This window comes from Dunckerocampus dactyliophorus, chromosome 7, assembly GCF_027744805.1.
Source record: "Dunckerocampus dactyliophorus isolate RoL2022-P2 chromosome 7, RoL_Ddac_1.1, whole genome shotgun sequence".
NCBI classification, from domain to species: Eukaryota; Metazoa; Chordata; class Actinopteri; order Syngnathiformes; family Syngnathidae; genus Dunckerocampus; species Dunckerocampus dactyliophorus.
This window is the reverse complement of record NC_072825.1, coordinates 14,689,691-14,708,312: the sequence shown is the minus strand read 5'-3', so window position 1 is coordinate 14,708,312 and position 18,622 is coordinate 14,689,691. Positions and strand designations below refer to the sequence as shown.

At 39.2% G+C, this 18,622-nt stretch overlaps 1 long non-coding RNA gene across 1 annotated transcript in view; it reads right to left on the bottom strand.

Annotated features, from left to right (window-relative positions):
• Positions 1-366: 366 nt before the first annotated feature.
• The window catches only part of LOC129185464 (uncharacterized), a 52,797-nt gene continuing 34,541 nt past the window's right edge, over positions 367-18,622 (bottom strand). The window contains exons 2-3 of the long non-coding RNA XR_008572076.1: positions 895-985; positions 367-480 (exon numbers count right to left, since the gene is read on the bottom strand). This is a non-coding gene — a long non-coding RNA (uncharacterized LOC129185464). The remainder of the gene's footprint in view (positions 481-894; positions 986-18,622) is intronic.

Here is an 18,622-nt window from a genome sequence, read left to right as displayed (position 1 = left end):
CCTTAGTTTCTGCATCATAAAAACTTTACCGTTGAGGATTATATAACCTTGTTGGACTCTCATCATCGCTGGGTGCTCTCCAGACTGGCAAGTTTGGCTACAGCATAATAAATGTCTATAATTACTGACATGTGTCAGACCCCCTGCTTGTTTTTGAGGCCCTTTCATCATGTAGGCCCTCCCCCTCTCCAGCAACAACACAGTGCTATTGTCCTCATGTTGTTCTCCGTCTATTGTTCTTCTTCTCCTTTGATTCATTTACAAATTTATGCAAGAATCTTTTAGAAACCACAACTGAAATCTAACGTCCTATAAATGCTTGGGAAACAGAGTCTGCAGTCTTCGACATACAACCCAAATCAGTGGCCTCCTTATCGTTTTCAATTGATGTATGTCAACCTCTGGATGTCTGTGTGCACATGTGTGTGTGGCGCAGCCAAAGGAAGTGAAGTGGCATTCTGGTTTCCTTTCCTTTCGGTTCTAAAAAAAGGGAGACCATTTGTTAAGTGTCAGTTGGTCAGGTTCTGCCCCCTCTCTAACATGAAATGAAAACCATGGGACATCTGTAGCAGCTTTGAGGAGGGGAACCACATTGCAGTACACTCAGGATCAAGGTATTTCTGACTTTGATTGGTTACTTACAGGAAACCTTCTAAATATTAGGTTGACTGTTGATCTAAAGGATTCTGAGTCATAAAGGGAATTCAGATATTTCCTGATTTAAATGTACCATCATTGTGGATATTGTACCTGATGTAATCACATGCAATATGGTGATCAAACAATACATGAAAACCACTGTCTGAATGGATATTGGCTCATCATCAGAGGTGCATTTTACAATATGCATCATCATGCATGACTCATCACAGCTTTAGAGTACATCCCACTTACCGCCCAGCAAGTAGCAAGTAGAATTTTGCTTAGGGACTGTTCATCTTCCTTTTTGACACTGCTGAACTCGTTCCCTTCCGTCACAGCTGGCCTGTCGTAAACAAGAGATAAGATTGAGAAAAATCCTTACACCATGAACATACGTGTACACACCGAATTTAAAAGTGTTTATCTTTGTACAATGACTAAAACTTGATGTAGATAACAAACCTACAGTATACACACAGGGGTGAATTTTGTCAAAGGCATCACTTCCTGAACAGCATGAACACAGTCATAGGAATTTTAAAAAGAAATACAGTACCAGGATGATAAAAATGGATGCTAGATGTTTCTGGGAGCATACCTTACAAGGCATTACCACAAACTAGAGGAAAAATCTAATGAAGGCGCTATGAGGTTTTTAACAAAATGCCTACAAAACTAATGGCGGTCCTATTAGCTGTGGCTTTGCAAAATAGCATAATAACATGTAAAACAAAGATGACTGTGGAGAAAACTGTTAAACGGCATGTTAGAATGTTCGTAGACATGAGACACTGGATAAATGTGTACACGGCACCACAGACCCACGGAAGTTGACCTTCGTTAAACAGAGTGAGCAGATTTCGCAACCACATACCTCACATTCTCAAGTGAATTACTTTTATTTGTAAATGTGTCATTCTTATTGGTAAGAGGATAGAGGATAGAACTAAGAGTCGGACGTCTTTCACAACGTCATCACTGTGCTGTCTGACGCCACATGACTCAATACGAGCTCATCCTGTAGGGACCCCAGTAAAATTAGAGGAAATAGCTTGCATGGTGGCCTAGTGGTCAGACATGTTGGCCACACAGTCAGGGGATCGGGAAGATCTGGGTTTGAATCTCCGTTGGGCATCTCTGTGTGGGGTTTGGATGTTCTCCCCGTGCGGGGGAAACTCCGGTTTCCTCCCACATTCCAAAAAAACCCCATGTATGTTAGGTTAATTGGCGACTCTAAATTGTCCCTAGGTATGAATTTGAGTGTGAATGTTTTTTTGTCTATATGTGCCCTGCGATTGGCTGGCGACCAGTCCAGGGTGTACCCTGCCCGAAGTCGCCCGAAGTCAGCTGGGATAGGCTCCAGCATACCCGTGACCCTAGTGAGGATAAGCGGCATAGAAGACGGATGGATAAACAACAGTGACCAAGACAAAACCTGCAACAAAAGGTTCACCGTAATGTATGTGCTTTGTGACATCATCTTGATATGAACGGTCAAGGGAGTTAAAACAATTGGGAATCAATCAGGTTTTGTAACTCACACATATCCTCATACTCAGAAGGAGGCAATTTTCGGATACATTTTAAATGACATAATGATTGACCACATGTCAAAATATGTGATATGATAGTTGATAGGTGATCATTTCCCAAGCAATACTTTGTTGTGCTATAGTTGTTGGCTTTTAAATAATTTTGATGGTACACAAGCTTAATACAGTTCCTTGAATAAGTGATTTTTTAATTTCGATTTAGTATATGTTTAGTTTCTTATATTCAGACAAGTTTTTTTTTTTTTTTACGTATATTAGATGGAGTTATCCCATTCGATCTATTGAGAAGAAGGGTTGGACAAAATTGTGTCATGGACACTTCTGAAGAATTCTGAACATTAGTGCTGGCCATACTGATTTCGTGGTGTCAATATATTGATGCTCACATGAGTATCGAATGAGTATTGATTACTCGAATAAAGTATTCATACTAATTAATAAATTTGAAAAAAGACTATGTGTCACTTCACACATCTTTCAGGGTATGTACAGTCTTTGGTGCTGCAACCCTCCAGTATTTGTCATGAGTTTCATTGGAATAAAAATGCCCAAAATGTAATTTGTATCGGTATGAAAACAAATGCCAAAAAAGTCATCACTGATGGATTGAATCAAAAAATATGGTGGCGCCCATTACTACTGCAGATGACAGTCGAAATATGATCAGGTAAAACTCCATTTATCCATCCATCCATTTTCTGGAGCCTATCCCAGCTGACTTCGGGTGACAGGCGGGGTACACCCTGGACTGGTCACCAGCCAATGGCCAATATAGACAACCATTCACACTCACATTCATACCTATGGACAATTTAGAGTCTCCAATTAACCTAACATGCATGTTTTTGGAATGTGGGAGGAAACCGGAGTACTCGGAGAAAATCCACGCACGCACAGGGAGAACATGCAAACTCCACACAGAAATGCCCAACGGAGATTCTAACCCAGGTCTTCCCAATCTTCAGACTGTGTGGCCTGTGCGACTTTGTGCTAACCACTCATCCACCGTGCGGCCCAAACTCCATTTAATATACCTAAAAAAAAACTTTATGAAAATAAGAAACTAAGCATAGAGATACTTAAAATGTACTTAAGCTTGTAACAAACAAGGCTGTTTTCATAAGCCATTTGCAAGAATTTGCTCCCCCAAAAAAGAAAAGTCACAGTATGTCACTGTGTGCAAAACAATTCCAGTTTATTGCAGTTAAATGTTTCAGTTAAAGTTTATTGGTAAGTGAGTTTCTGCGAAGTAGGATTCCTTATGTATAAATCAAATATTTACGTAGTAAAAGCATAAAAAAACCTGTTTGACCTTCTAAATATGTTTTTTAACATTAGAGTGCTCTAGACATCTAGACAAACACCCCTATAGTCACCTTTAAACTTGTATTACACAATATAGCAGATAAAATCAGAGATAAGTAAAGCTTGTGTGCTGCAATAAATGCGTTCCAGACTTGACGTTGGGGGTTCAGAGTTGAGTTTTAGCTGCATTGCTATTTTTATGATCATCATTATTATGATTATTATGTTATTATTATCGTGCCTGTTGTTCGATAATTCAAACCTGCCACAAAAGCCTGTTGTTCCGGCGATCAAATCCGATGCTTGTTGTCAACAAACATTACAGTAACGTTACAGACACCTAGTGACCAGTGTTGAATACTAAATAGTATCACGTCTTTGAATGCATCTTCTGAAGGCCTTATATTTGTATTTTAGTTCATTTAGGCATTTTTATGCTTGAAAATACTTAATTTAGGCAAACACAATGTAAAATTTTCTGAACTATGCATATGATTGTTTTACTAATAGGCTGTTTTCAATTTTATCGATTTATTAATTCATATATCTTCAAAAAGAGTGAAGCTGCAAAATTTGAACCTCGATGTGGCGAGCGACGACTGTATTGCAATATATAAACTAAACAGACGGCAATCAACAGCACGTTTAATGAGATTCAAGAGATGGAACAGTTGCAAAACCAACAGCTCAAAGATCAGAGCAGAACTGTATGGCTTCACTTGTGAAAAACGGACCAGTACAACTATTATCACTAATAAAACCTGAAAGTGAACAAATTCACACATTGAACTGTATTTATGCCCACACTATGTGCAGTCCCTAAAACTGATCTGTAACTTTTTAGACTGCACAGCTAAGCAAGCTTTGTCCACTTTGTGAATGTGTTCATTCAGATCTTTAAACAAACAGGGGGTCTATCTTGGTGGTGGCCTATTCCAGTAAAATGCGGTAGGAGGCTGAGTACACACACTTACGACTTACGACTAAAACACATGTGTGCATCCATGCTCGCAATCTCTTTTTTCGCTTGGCCAAAGGCAGCCTGATGGGAAAAGCTACTTGGGGTAATTGTGTCAGCTTTTCTGCGTAGACAACTGAGTGAAGGGGAGAGCTGGAAGAAAGAACAGAAGAAGGAAGAGGAGGGAAAGAGGAAGCTGAATCTAGAGGGGGCTGCCTGCTAATTGGAGCCAAATGGGCTGCAGATGAAGTGGTTTGTTATGATGCCTGGACCCCAATTCTCTCACACTCTACTACTGTGCCCATCTGTTGAGTGCACTGTAGGGAATTACATTGTACTTTTAATAAATCCACTTGACTCAGTCTCTTCCTATTATTACTCCAAAGCAATGGATCGCCAATATAAAATATCCAAGTAGGTTCAGATTAAAAAAATCATAATCAAACATAATCATACAAGTTGGTCATTTTATAGGGCTGTCCACCTGGCAGCACTAGAACATGGTACTTTATATTCTAGTTTATTGATTATATCCTCTTACATTCAGTCCTTTGTTTTTCGCTGCATATTTGACTAATTTAGAAAACAAGATCATCCTTTTCAACATGGTGCAAAGGAGAAATAAAAGATGAGGACTAGCTGAAATGTTGGAGACCAGAACTCATTTTTCTAGTAATGACAAATAAGTGAATAAGCACATGATCCTATGGATATTCACTAAGGGATGTCAAGGTCAAAAGCCACCAGCATAGATGTACCCGAAACCCGCTGGTCCAGCTGTGAAAAAGTACGTTGGTAAGAGTCATGTTGGACATTGAGTTGACAGCACAGGCTTTTAGATTGATGGCTAGCGCTCCTGACTCTGGTTTGAGCCCCGGCAGAACTCGGAGCAGGTTACATAGAATTAGACAGCGATAGTGAAGATTGGTTCCAACAAATGATCTGTTGTACGTAATGTCATGTTCCTGTATCAGCTCTGCTTACCTGGAAACTCCCAGTTATCCTTTAATGTTCTTGAACATTGTGGAGGAAAAATGGTAACATCACTGGTTTTCTTCCAAGTTGTTCTAATTCCAAAACAATTTCTCCCATTGGAAAATGCAAAGTAAATTAATTTGTTCCAGATCGCCTTACTCTACTCTACTATCTCTATTCGCTCGCAAACCAAGTTTTAAGTAAGAGTTTAACATTTTTACCAACCTGTCATACATTACATTGGTACAAAGAGCGGTTAACCACAGTATAAACCACTAAGTAAAACAAAAATAGAGTAAAAGTACTCGCTCACCCTGAAGACGCCTGACAGGAAGATAATGTAGAGCAGTGGTCGCCAACAGGCAGAGGGCACGGAGGTCGGGAAAGAATGAGACATGCTAAGTGACAGAAAAAAATAACAAAAAAAGATTATAGAAAAAAAAAAAAGTAAGGCCGGAGGTAAGAATGCTAAACAGAGGACCAAAGCAAGGGGTTGGAAAACAATCCCGCCAGAGTGGCAGTGAAATATTTGGTGGTGTTCCAGTTATGAAACAACATGTCAACAACATTGCACATAGCAACAAGTGTCATTTCATGTGCGTGCTTTCATCTGATGAGATTTTGCTGCAATTGGAAAAAAACATCAGCATGGTAGGAATGTGAGAAATCCTGTTGATCCAATTAGCTGCTGGCCTGCAGTGTCACAGCCAGTCAGGAGAGAGGGCACCATGGGGCTGACTTGAGCCAAAGCAGAGGTCATTCACTAATTGGCCAGTGAGATTTTAGTTCTAGACGACTGCAGCAGTGTGTGATGAGGAAGAACGAGTAGCACATCTGATGGGCACACAGTCAAATAACTCTCAAGACACACTTTCTGCAGAATATGACACATCTGAAGCAACACGTGTGCACTCAAAGTATGTGATGCGGACGATTCCTGTAAAACATGCATACAGCAGTCAAGCTGTTGAAGCTCGTCTGAATAATTGAGGTGTACTCAACAGAGTAGAGTGATCAAATTAAAGAGAAAATACACCAAGGTGGCAAAATAGCATCATACTGTAGTAATACAAACGTCATGTTGTACGCCAAAAGCAAAACATTCAAGGGTGAAGTCGCACGATGAAATAAATAAGTGATTTTCTTGTGATTGCTCTCCATTATCCAAGTTACGATATCCATGAAGAAGCACAAATAGACTGATGCTTGCAAAAACAGCCTGTGATTCATTATTTAAGGTTAATTAACCGCTGGTGAGTCAAAGAAATATACAGGCTTTGCTAATATTTGTTACTGTCTGATGATGAGGGTGTAAATATCTTTTAAAGTATTTTAAAGATGACTTAAAAAAAATACAATTCTGTATTTATTTAGTTTTACATTTGTTACTCATTTTGGCATGATGGATGAGTACGCGAATAGACTCGGTAGACAGGTGGTCCAAATTTTACAGCCGTGTAACATCGTTTCGTGATTACAAACGCGCGCCTATAAATTATAAACTTCATTTTCATTTTTGTCTGCAGACGTGAGACTGGCTTCAGAACCAGTTACAGATAGTTACATAAAAGTAGTTAAAAAAAAAAAGACAACACTATGTGCTCACGCTCAGCTACACTACTCTCAACACTCGACAGCCACGACCATCATTTAAAAATAAAGATCGTATTGTAAGGATGAAGAGGGAGCAGTTGTTCAACAACCTATTTATGGCAAAAGGAAAACAGGCTCCTGTTGGCCAAACCACACCAAAACAACATCAGCAAACTCAACGGTTCTCTCTGCACACAGCCATCACAAAACACTATAACACGACACATACACTATAACACGATCAGTATCGGCCGATCTCACTCCTGGTATCGGAATGGGCAGCATGAATAGGTTAATAGGTTTTTTAGATGAAAGTGCACCACCTCATGTATTAAAGATATCTAAAGGTAATTAAAGAGTTTTTTTGACCACAACGTGTTATCAGTGTCAGTGCCCACAACATTCCACTGACACACACATTCCTTCACGCAGCTGTAGGGGAACCAGCTTCACCTTGCTGGGAAATGTTGTGAGTCACTGTAATAGATACGACGTGTGTGGCTGCAGCGTGGTTTGCATATTCATCATGAGGATTTCCTGTCCAAATAAAGTCCCATAAAACTCAAAGATAAAACAGGATAAAAAAATGTACCGGAGCCGAGGGTTGCCGACCCCTGGTCTATGGAAAAACCTCTGTTAAAGAAGAATGGGCCTCATTCACAAAACGTTCTTACGCACAAATGTGTTCTTAAAGCCTTCTTACGAAGATTCTTGGCATTCACGAAACGTGTTCTTAACTCACAGTTCTTAGATCTAAGAACAAATTCTACGAACGCTCAGGAGGACTCTTACGCACAAGCAAAGCTTGCACTTTCAATGCGCAATCGCCCTCATGATGGATTTTGCAACCTGATCCCAAAAAATGTAGTGCAAATAAAATATCCCAACAATTATTTATCATCAAAACAACTAAAATATACTCCATGGATAAATATATATTCAAATCCCAATTCATCCCAAAAAAAAAAAAAGTAGCTGGCTGGACGTGCGCTGCGCAGAGAGAGAATGTAAAGGGACCATTAGATTTATTTGCTGAAAGCGACGAATATTTGATGTCCCGCTTCAGGCTTCAGGCTTCAGGCTTCAGGCTTCCCTCTCTGTTCTTGCAGGTGTGCAGGATCATCAGAATAACATCGCAATGAAACGTGGTGTGCCTATTACGCACGTAACACCCCCAGATAACGACATGCGCCCCCAGCCACGTCTTGAGCCAGAACACGGGGCTGCTGTATTAATTAGGCAGCGTCTAATCAAATGTAACCACAGAAAAAATAAATTGTCACGCACAAACTATGTATTTTGACTTTATTTTTCCATCATGATTGTGTAAATATTTTCTAGAGTTTCCGAAATGGTTTGGTTTCTGATTGATGGCCCACCTCCCATTTCCTCCAGATCCCTCCGGTGCAGTCCAATCTTTTTTTTGAGTCTATTTTAAGTCAAACCACTTCTTTTTAACCTCTGCGGTGGCGCGTTTCTCCGTGGAAACGGCATTTATGTTTCCTGCAATGGTGCTCCATGCCGACTCTCTTTGGATGGCCTGATGACCGGTGGATACACGTGAAAATAAGGTGGTCTTGTGTTCGCTCACTCCTTGTAAAAGCACCTCTATTTCAGTACAATTGAAGTTTTTCTTTCGTTTGTTGTCCAGCTGCTTCTCAGTCTTGCCCTTGCGTGTTGCCATCTCCGCCTCCAGCTGCCTGTTGCGCACGGCACATTTTTTACCTTATATAGGAAATAATAGGCGGTGACCTATGCAAATTAGGCCTTACGTGCACGTGCATCGCAGTTGGCATTCATCAACCTAAGAACACCGGTGCGAACGATTATCCCTACTTAAGAACGTGTCGTGAATGTGGCGCAGTTTCCAACCTGCGCCTTCTTAAGTACACTTCTTAAGAAGACTTTTAAGAAGATGTTCGTGAATGAGGCCCATTTTTCCTAAATTTTACATTTATTTGATCTCAATTTATGAATCTTATAAGAACATTTGGCTTAATTCTTACCTTGTGATACATTTTTGAATCTAGCTATTTGATTAAGAATAACTTGCTTAAACTTAGACCCGATTTCTTGTTTTACGATTCATTATATTCTCATAAGTCACAAGATTTTAGTTTTAACAGTTCTTGTAAAGCAAATTTTGCTTACCCCACTGGCAGGATTCTTTCTTCGAAATAAGAATAGTTTAAAAAACTCTCAGGTGTCAAAAAAATAAGATGTGATTTTGGACCCTTGCAAACTGTGCTGGATCTAAATCTAACTTGAGGCAGTCCTTGTGTGTTTTATTTGGCTATTTGGGGGTTCTTTTTCAGAGAGATCCGTTGTGACTAGTTCTTTTGTGGATACAATTTAATTTAAAGCATTTTGTGTAGCAGAATAAATCACATCAGCTCAGTTGTTCACAGATGTATTTGGCTCTCCAGTGCCGAAATCAGCAAAACTGTTATGTTCATTTCCACGCTTTTGGTTTTTATTGATGAATAAATCTCAGTGTTCTTTTTAGAAAGCCTTAGATTCAGGAATAATGTAATTTATCACAGGATACAGAGACACCACTTCAAACAACAAGTTCCTCATCCATTGAATTCTGTAAGTCTCTTCATTGAGGTCTTAGTTTCTGAGAAAAAAATCTCTCCCTCACTCTGTAAAAACAGATGGCCGTTGTTGACTGTGACTCAAAGATGCAACTTATTGAGGATTTATTTATTTATTTATTTTTAAACCAAATTTATAGTCTCAGACTGAAAAACATCTGTAACGTACCGGGCACAAGTATAAACAGCTTGACTTTTTAATTGCTCCAAATGTCGTACTTGTCAGTATTAAATATCAGAGCAACTGCCATTGCCGAGTTACAGATGTGCACCCTTAAAAAAAAACAAAAAAACCTTTATTTATATGTCATTATGAAAAGAAGCCGCAGTATTCACTTACAAATGATGTCACTTACAGTACATGTTAGGACTGACCCTTGGGGCTCTTCAAACGGCCCTTATGAGAACAAATCTTGTCCTTACTGGGGTCACGGGTGAGCTGGAGCCTGTCCCAGTTGACTTTGGGGCTCGAGGTGAAGTTGCCAGTCAGTCACAGGGCACATATAGACAAACAACCATTCACACCTATGGATAATTTAGTCTCCAGTTAGCCCAAAATGTACAGTATGTTGTTTTAGAATGTTCTTGGGATGTGGGAATAAGCAGTGGAAACCTATGCATGGGGAGTACAAGCAAACTCCACAAAGAGATGCAACAGCGGAACCTTTGATTTCCTGACTATAAGCGGACATCCTATTCACTAGGCCACCGCTTCTTATTGTTCAATAATGTAGGGCTGTCCAAACCATAAAATAGGTAAGGCATTTGCAGTATGTGCATCTTAATACTGTGGAACCTCGGTTAGCATCACTAATCCGTTCCAGAAGGTCTGACTCAACCTGAAATGTACTATAACTGAATCCATTTTTCCTAAGTAACAATGTAAATCCAATTAATCTGTTCTGCACACCCAAACATGTTAAAACAAAACACTTTTTGAAAATAGTTTGTAGTTGATTGAAAACTTGATTGTTTACAAAGACGGCTATGAAGCAGCGAAATCCACACGGACACTACCTTAGTGTTTTGCTATTATTTTTGTTATTTCTTGAATTCAGTAGTGTTTCTCAGATTTTTTATTGACGTGCTTGCAACTTTTTTTTGCTCCACTGTGGGTTATATTGCAGCCGTGATCAAAAAAGCAGAGACCTGCGGCATAACTATGTTAGCTTGCAAAGAGCTACAGAGTCAACCGCTGGCGATGTCATAAATAGGTGAAGGAGCGGGACAAAGCTGGGTGAGCTGAAGAAGTTGGACTCATGCAATGTATTCATAACACGACAAGACACACGCGATATTGCATGTATGTAATGTATGAGAATCAAGGCAAAATTTTGACATAAACTGAAAAATACGCTGATTTAGGGCAGCGGTTGTCAATTGGTTTGGCTGTGGGACCCAACCTCATCATCCCTCAATGACAAGCGGCGACCCAAAGTGCGGAAATTTTTCAACTACACCTTCTTAAATATCATAAAATTAAACGGCTTGTTTGCAACAATCATGGGGCTGTGCAACATGTTGCGAGCGTTATATCCCCACCCTCATCCTGCTCAGGAACAATACATTTTTATCCCCAAATTCAAAAATGATCAAAAGGTGTAAAGGTTTTCAGTACATGGTGTATCTGAGGCGTTGAATGACAGCACCTGGACTTGGACCTGGACTTGGACCTCGAAGCATCTTTAAGAAAATTAAGCGAGTCCAGTTGCCCTCATTCAGCTCCTCAGATAAACAAAAAGTACAATTCAAATTAACTCAGAGCAGGTTAATAAGAAGTCATTTTTTTCTGTAGACTACCCTTTGCTTGGGTCATTAGAGCTAACTGGGCATGAACAGATCGAACTGGGCATGAAACCTGCGAGTCTTCATTCAAGGTGCGCTGAAGCGGTGAGACGTCTCTTTATAGCGCGATCTTCTCCGCCGGCAGATATAAAGACTATGTGTCGAACAAACGGACGAAAAGTTCACACTCGATGTCCTTTCCCTCCTGCTCAAGCTTGGCTAAGTCGCCCATAAACATGGCACTCACCTCGTCATGCCGTAGGAAGAGAGACGAGGTGTATTCATGGACATCTGGTCATTACACCATTATTGTTGGGGTTTTTTTTTTGGCAGGACCGGCGACCCACTGAAAACGGCTGCGCAACCCACTTTAGTGTGAGCTTTTAGATTTGCTTTGATGTGCTTTGGAAAATTTCAAAGAAGAGGGAAAAAATGGATAGCCGATTGGACCGACGTTAACTGCTCTTTGCAATAATAACAGTAAGGCCTGCTATAGACAAGGAACTCATAACCACTATGAAACTATTAAGGATGGAGCCTGGGCTTGGTAGATGGATAAGGTAATAACAGGATTCCACTAACGTGCTGCTAAGCATCTGTCAGAGTTTTGCACAAGGAGACACACCGACTGCATCGACATCATGACCAACTTCCACTCGAGATTTGGAACAGTCAGACTTCACTCAGTAAATAAGCTTCATATTTCTATCTATTCCATGGTGCATGTTTGAGCCTCCTCTCTGAGAAAGAACAATGCGTCACATTATTCCAAAAAACACAATCAGTACTGAATGTTTGACATCCATCATGAGTCTCTCCAAGTCGGATGGTTCAATTCGTTTTGATGTGCAATGATCTATTTTCGCACAGTTGCATGTGTCATGTGTTGTTATGGTGTTGAAAAGAGCTGGCGCTTTGAATTGGATGAATCTGCCAATTTCTACCAGCCAAACATTTCCTCACCACATGAAATCGTGTCAAAAAGACCTGACCCTTTTCTGCAGCATGATCTGACAGCTGGACAATTAAAATGAATGTGTGCGCATTGTTAGCCGCTGGAGACTCATTTTCTGACTGTCAAACACGCACACAGAAAACGGTGGCAAAAGCACTTCAAACACAAACACGTCATCTCTTATTTCATGTGAGGCAATCATACAAAACAGGGTATGTATATGTGGATTTATGTGAGGATATCAGAATTACACATTTCACATCCTTAATGGTGTTCACCCAAAGGGTGTTTACAGTTTAACTCTTTAAATGCAGGTACATTGTGAATGCACATAAAAAAACACGCTCACATAAACATACAAACGCTGCCCTTCTCGGCCTCAGTGTACGGCGGATCCCCGCACATTTGCCATTCAGCATTCACCGCCTCACATATTCACATTTTTGGTTTAAAAAAATATTTGTTCGGGCTCCTGAGGACGATGAAATATATGCAGGCAAACAAACTAGTTTTAGACTATTCTCATTTGATTTTGTGAAATAAATGCGCCCTACAAGCAGGGGTGCCCAACCACCGGTACTGGTGTGTGGGCGTGGCCGAACTGAGCCGTAAATTTTCAATTGCAATAATAAAAAAAAAGCAAATAAGTACTTGAATTTTAAGTAAATGTGTATCAATTTTGGAAATATGAGCCATTATTTTATTGAAAAAAAATAATATACACCTAGAAATCCTCCAGTTTTTGCATGTTTGTTTTTTTGTTTCATTGTGTTTAGGGGAGTGTTGACCTCATCCCACTTTCTTCAACGGTCCTTGAACACACCAGAGTATGTGCATTTGTTAACTTTCTCCCACGCTGCACAGATAGACTACTATACTATACACTACTACCTGTATACTATAGACTTCTATACTATACACTATACAAGGGGTCACCAACGTTTTTCCTTGTGAGAGCTACTTTTACAAAGAGCTTTTACAAGAGCTACTTATTTTTGTAACATTTATTTTCAGAGGTTATTTTAAACCCAAACAAAGTGAATATGCTTGTTTTACCAGACCATTAACAAAATGCTGGTGTCCACAACTCACATTTGGTATTTCAGAATGCATTTCTTTCTACTGTTCTTTCATTATTAACTGAAAAGGATGAAAAGCAGGCTTGTGGGCACCTCATGTGGTTGTGGGGGACTACCTGGTGCCCGTGGGCACCACGTTGGTGACCCCTGCACTATACTATACACTACTATACTATACACTACTATACTACAGTTTTTCTTTCACCTCATATTTGGTCCCAAATGCTGATACTGTGTGGGAATGCATAAAGATATGGTTTGATGATCTTATCGAGTGCTAATGTGCAGGTTGTTTACCTCAAGTTAATTCATGCTATCACACTGCCTGTTACCACACACATGAAACGTTGACATTCTAATTGTTTCTCTAAAAAACTCACACTGGTGCATGGTGGGTCTGTATTCATGTTGTGCATTGAGATAAATTAGATACTACGGTAATGTGTAACCTAAGTTCAGTCGTCCCTCGCTACATCGTGGTTCGAACATCACTCACTGACTGACTCTGTGTTTAAAAAAAAAATACTAATAAATTAATTAATTATGGCTGTTTCGTTTTTGACTAAGTCCTATTATTAGTCAAAACATATTGAAAGACAAGTAGTATGTAGTATTCAGTAATGTTACATGGATGAGCCTTACCTTCTCTCTGCATGTAGTCAGCCATGGCATAGCGAGTTAGCTCGGTAGGTTGCTATGCTAGCGTTGGCCATCTCTTATGTCCCTGCAGTGATCCTGTAGCCTGCGCAATGTGGTGTAAATAAAGGATAATAGGAGTGTAAAGGTGACTACAGGGGTGTTATTTCATGTCCACGGGGCTCTAATAATGTTAAAAAGTTTATTTAGAAAGCCATAAACAGGTTTTCTATGCTCTAACGATGAAAATATCTAGTTTGCGGAAATTCACTTATCGCGGTGGAGTCTTTAACCAATTAACAATGATAAACGAGGGACGACTGTATCAAGCTTTCAGAGGACTGGCATGAACAGTAACAACATGAGGACTTGCCCTGGTCGCATATTGGCAAATGACCTGTATTCACTCTGAGTATACAAGTGGAGTGAGGAGGAAAGTGAGGTCAACTCGTGAGGGGATGAATTTGGGGGGTCGGGTTGGGTTTTTGTGTGTGTGTCTGTGTGTTGGGGGGGGGTATATGCTGGGGTTTTTGAATTACCGTTTAAAACCTCATTTAAAACCTGATTAATCTTAATCAGGAGTGTGTATATATATACATACACATACATACACATATATACACACACACACAGTATATTAAAATGCACAATTATTGAGCTTACAGCTGATGATGGCAGTGAAATAGACTCTTTGCAGCCATCCTGTGTAAAAAAATATTACTTATTTTCTCGCACCACTCTCTACTGTACTCCACCCTTGAAATTTAATCAGCAGATGTTGCAACATCAGCGCTGGTTTTGGGTAACAGTTCCCTTATCACTATGGAAATGCTTGTTTGATAAACAAACAGAGAATAGTCGGTGTCTCCCTGAAATGTCAGTGCACCCACCTCTTTCATTTCCTTTGAAATGTTTTTCATTAGCAATATTAATTCATTCGTATTTTCAAGAAGCTGAAAATAACAGCGTTTGTTTGTAGGGTCTGGCCATGTAGGGAGAATATTACGGTGGTTTTAAGTCCAGTACTGCAAAAGCAGTTTGAAAAAGAGCAGTGCTATGTGAAGTTAGGCCTATGTCTGTTTAGCAGTAACGTGCGGTCATCAGTATTGTAAAATGATCTGCACTTTGGCCTTCCTGAGAAGTGACCTCTTGAGGTTGTGTCAATACTGAGTGCCTCTGCTTGGTAGCAGAGCCTCAAATTTGCAACATGTGATTTTGGTTACAAAAACGTAAAAATGACGTTGGATGACTAGCATGACATGACTTTATCATTCATTGGTTGCCAAGCTGGGGGAGGGAGTCTCTTCCCAACAGACTTTGGTATGAGTCTGCTGTACCATCAAATATGTTGTGTCTGTGTTTAGTACATGTTTGCTCTTTAATGACGAGTCTGCTGAAGAATGAATACCTTTGTGATGTTCAGCATCTGTGGTTGGGCAACTCATGTCAATCTAGGCAATCGTGTTCTTTGTAGAGTTCGTCGTTATCCCACCAGTCTATGTGACACCACAATAGACAGAATGGTCAACTGACTGAAACATTTCTAGCGTGTCAAAAAAACCACACAGAGGACAAAGAAAACCGCAAGTTTACATAATAGTAAACTTTTGGTACCAATTTGCATTTGAATATAAGCATCAAACAATGGAGAGCAAATTTGACGTTGTCTTATGTAGATACAGTATGTTCATGACTCATATTGGTAGGTTGGCCCCCACAATTCTCAGTTAATTCAAGATACCAGGCCTGACCTAAGATCAGTGCCTTTTTTGTTCAGTGTATTTTTTCAATCTCTTTAATCCAGACAGCATACTTCCCACACGCTGCTGAAAATTGGGTGCAGGTTTACATGATGCGTGTTTAACAAATGTTAGTTAGCTGAATGCCTGCAACTGCTTCATATTGGATGTAATCCAGTGCAGTTACATAAACCTAAGACTGTACTGTTTTGCGGTGCTGTTATTGTTACATGTTACATGCTTGTATCGTGCTAGCATAGTTGTAGTATGGATCATCAAAATAAATACATCATCATTTGCAACACTTTCTTGGTCCTTCATAAAACCTCTAATCTTAATAAGCGGTTGATTAATGTCAACATGCACACCATACATTTTTTTAAGTACTTGGCAGTCACTGGCAAACAGTTGCCTTTTTAATACACAGTTTTTGTGTTTTTCTGTCAACTAACAAACATGAAGAAAAACGCAATGGTGATGAAAATGAAACCTCTGCAACCTTTCAAGAAACTGCCTCTCACCTTTGTGATATAGGTGAAAAAGCGAACTATTAGTATGAACTTCAGCCTCTCCTCTTTTTTCCCCAGTTTTGTTTTTGTTGTTTTATTTTAATTTGCAAATATCTCAACTTTCTTCCTATTACCAGAATATTTTGACTTCACCTTTTCCCCCCTACCCAATTTTCCAAAAATGACAACTTTATTTTGTTTTGTTGTTTCTCATAGCATTACAACTTTTAATCAATTTTTTCTGTAAAATTTAATCTCTGAGTTACTAAAATTACATTATTTTTCCTCATAATAGTCTCATTAGATTATAATTTATTTCTGTTAATATTTTGACTTAATAAAAAAAAAAATACAGCTATTTTTTCCATTTCTGATGTTTTTTGTTCTCTTTTTTTCATCTCGTAATTCTGACTTTATTCACATAATATTTTGACTATATTCTTGGAACATTATAACTTTTTCCACAACATAATTTGTTTTATTTGTTGTTTTGCATAATATTAGGACTTTAAAAAAATAACAAAATAAAACTAAACTAAACTGAACTAACTAAAATTACATTATTTGAGTTATTTATTAAAATATTGACAGTATTTTACGTTATTCTCATAAAATTCTGACTTTTTCTTCTTATATTGCTACTTTTTTCTTTTAATATTTTGACTTTATTCTTGTAAAATTACTGCAGATTTTTACATTTTTGCTGTTTAAAAACATTTTTTTTTTTTAGTTTTCTTGTTAAATTATATGTTTACAATGTGCCGCAGGCAAATAAAAAAACAGACACAGCCAAAAAATGGCCCTTGGCCTGCACTTTGGGCACCCCTGCTTGAAAAAAACAACTTTGTTTCCTGATTGGTGGCAAATTGTGTGTCATGTTCAGCTGCACAATGAAAAATTGAGCGATTTACTGCTGTGCATTCTGCCTCTTCCTCAAATGCTGAGGACGATTACAGCATGTACCCATAGTTCACAGTTCAGCTCAGGGTGGGACCCGATGATTCACAGAAGTGGATCTTGTAAAATAAAAGAATCTTAAATGTTTACCACAAATATTTAGCTCATAACTGTTCCCAGTCTGTATTCCCCAACATCAGCTGCAGTCACTAAGTGTATGTCGTTTAATGCACCTATGAGACTACACACGCACACACGCACACACACACACACACACACACTCAGTCACCGCCAATACATGGAAAGCCCCTTTCACTCCTTCCTTGAGAGTCATTTTCATTACTGTTACATTACATTACTGAACTACTGACACCCATTCTGTATGGACAAGATGATCACATGATTCAAACCACACAGTTACCTGTTAAGTGAGAAAAAAATATAAATGTTGGGTCCTTAATGTTAGAAGTAAACATGAGATTTTTTGAGGTAAAATTTAGTGTTGACATTAAAAGAGACGCACACTGTAGTCTGTGTCGTTCCAGACTGTATAAGTAAAACAAAACACTTTAAGCAGCTGTTCTGCCAGCATTGTAACACATGGCGCAACACAACACTGTTTGACATGTGTTTGCTCTGCATGTTATTATCATTTTATAACGTTTCAGTTGTAGGTCATTGATTTTGTTACCATATCTAGTTGCTTTTGTTTTCATCTGATATTATGACTTATTATCATGATGTGCCTTTGAATCCTCTCATATGCTAGTGTACCAGTGACAATCTACTGTGTATATATATATATATATATATACTGTATATACACACATATACGAGTCATGAGCCAGTTGCTCAATACTCGCAAATTTTTTACTGAATAGGAACCCACAGGTACTCGTCTCTGTTAACCCTTTCCTTTACTCACCTGCTACTGCTAGCAAAATAAAAAAATAAAACTAGGCAACATGTTATTAATTGTGCAGCCGCTACTCTAACTACATTTGTATAAATGTGGAAAAAGCAACAGATATGGTCCTTTCCTGCCGAGCTGCATTATGTGTGCTTGACGGAAACTAGACTTTGACTGACTCACGGGTGCTCCATGAAGACTCGAGTTTCACTGAATCACGGTTACTTAACGAAGACTTGAGTTTCACTGACTCATGGGTACTTGACAAAGGCTCAAGTTTCACTGACTTAGGGGTACCTGAGTTACAGGTACTCGAAGAAGACATGAGTTTTGAGCATGGGTGCTCTAAAATGGTGTGAGGCTAGTGTGACTGCTCTGATCCTTGCTCAAGTTTGGCACAGTTCCCCTTCTTTGGCACGATTGGAATAGGTAGGCCAATGGACGGCATATGCACACGTCAAGCCTAGTTTACGCTTGCACGCATTTTGT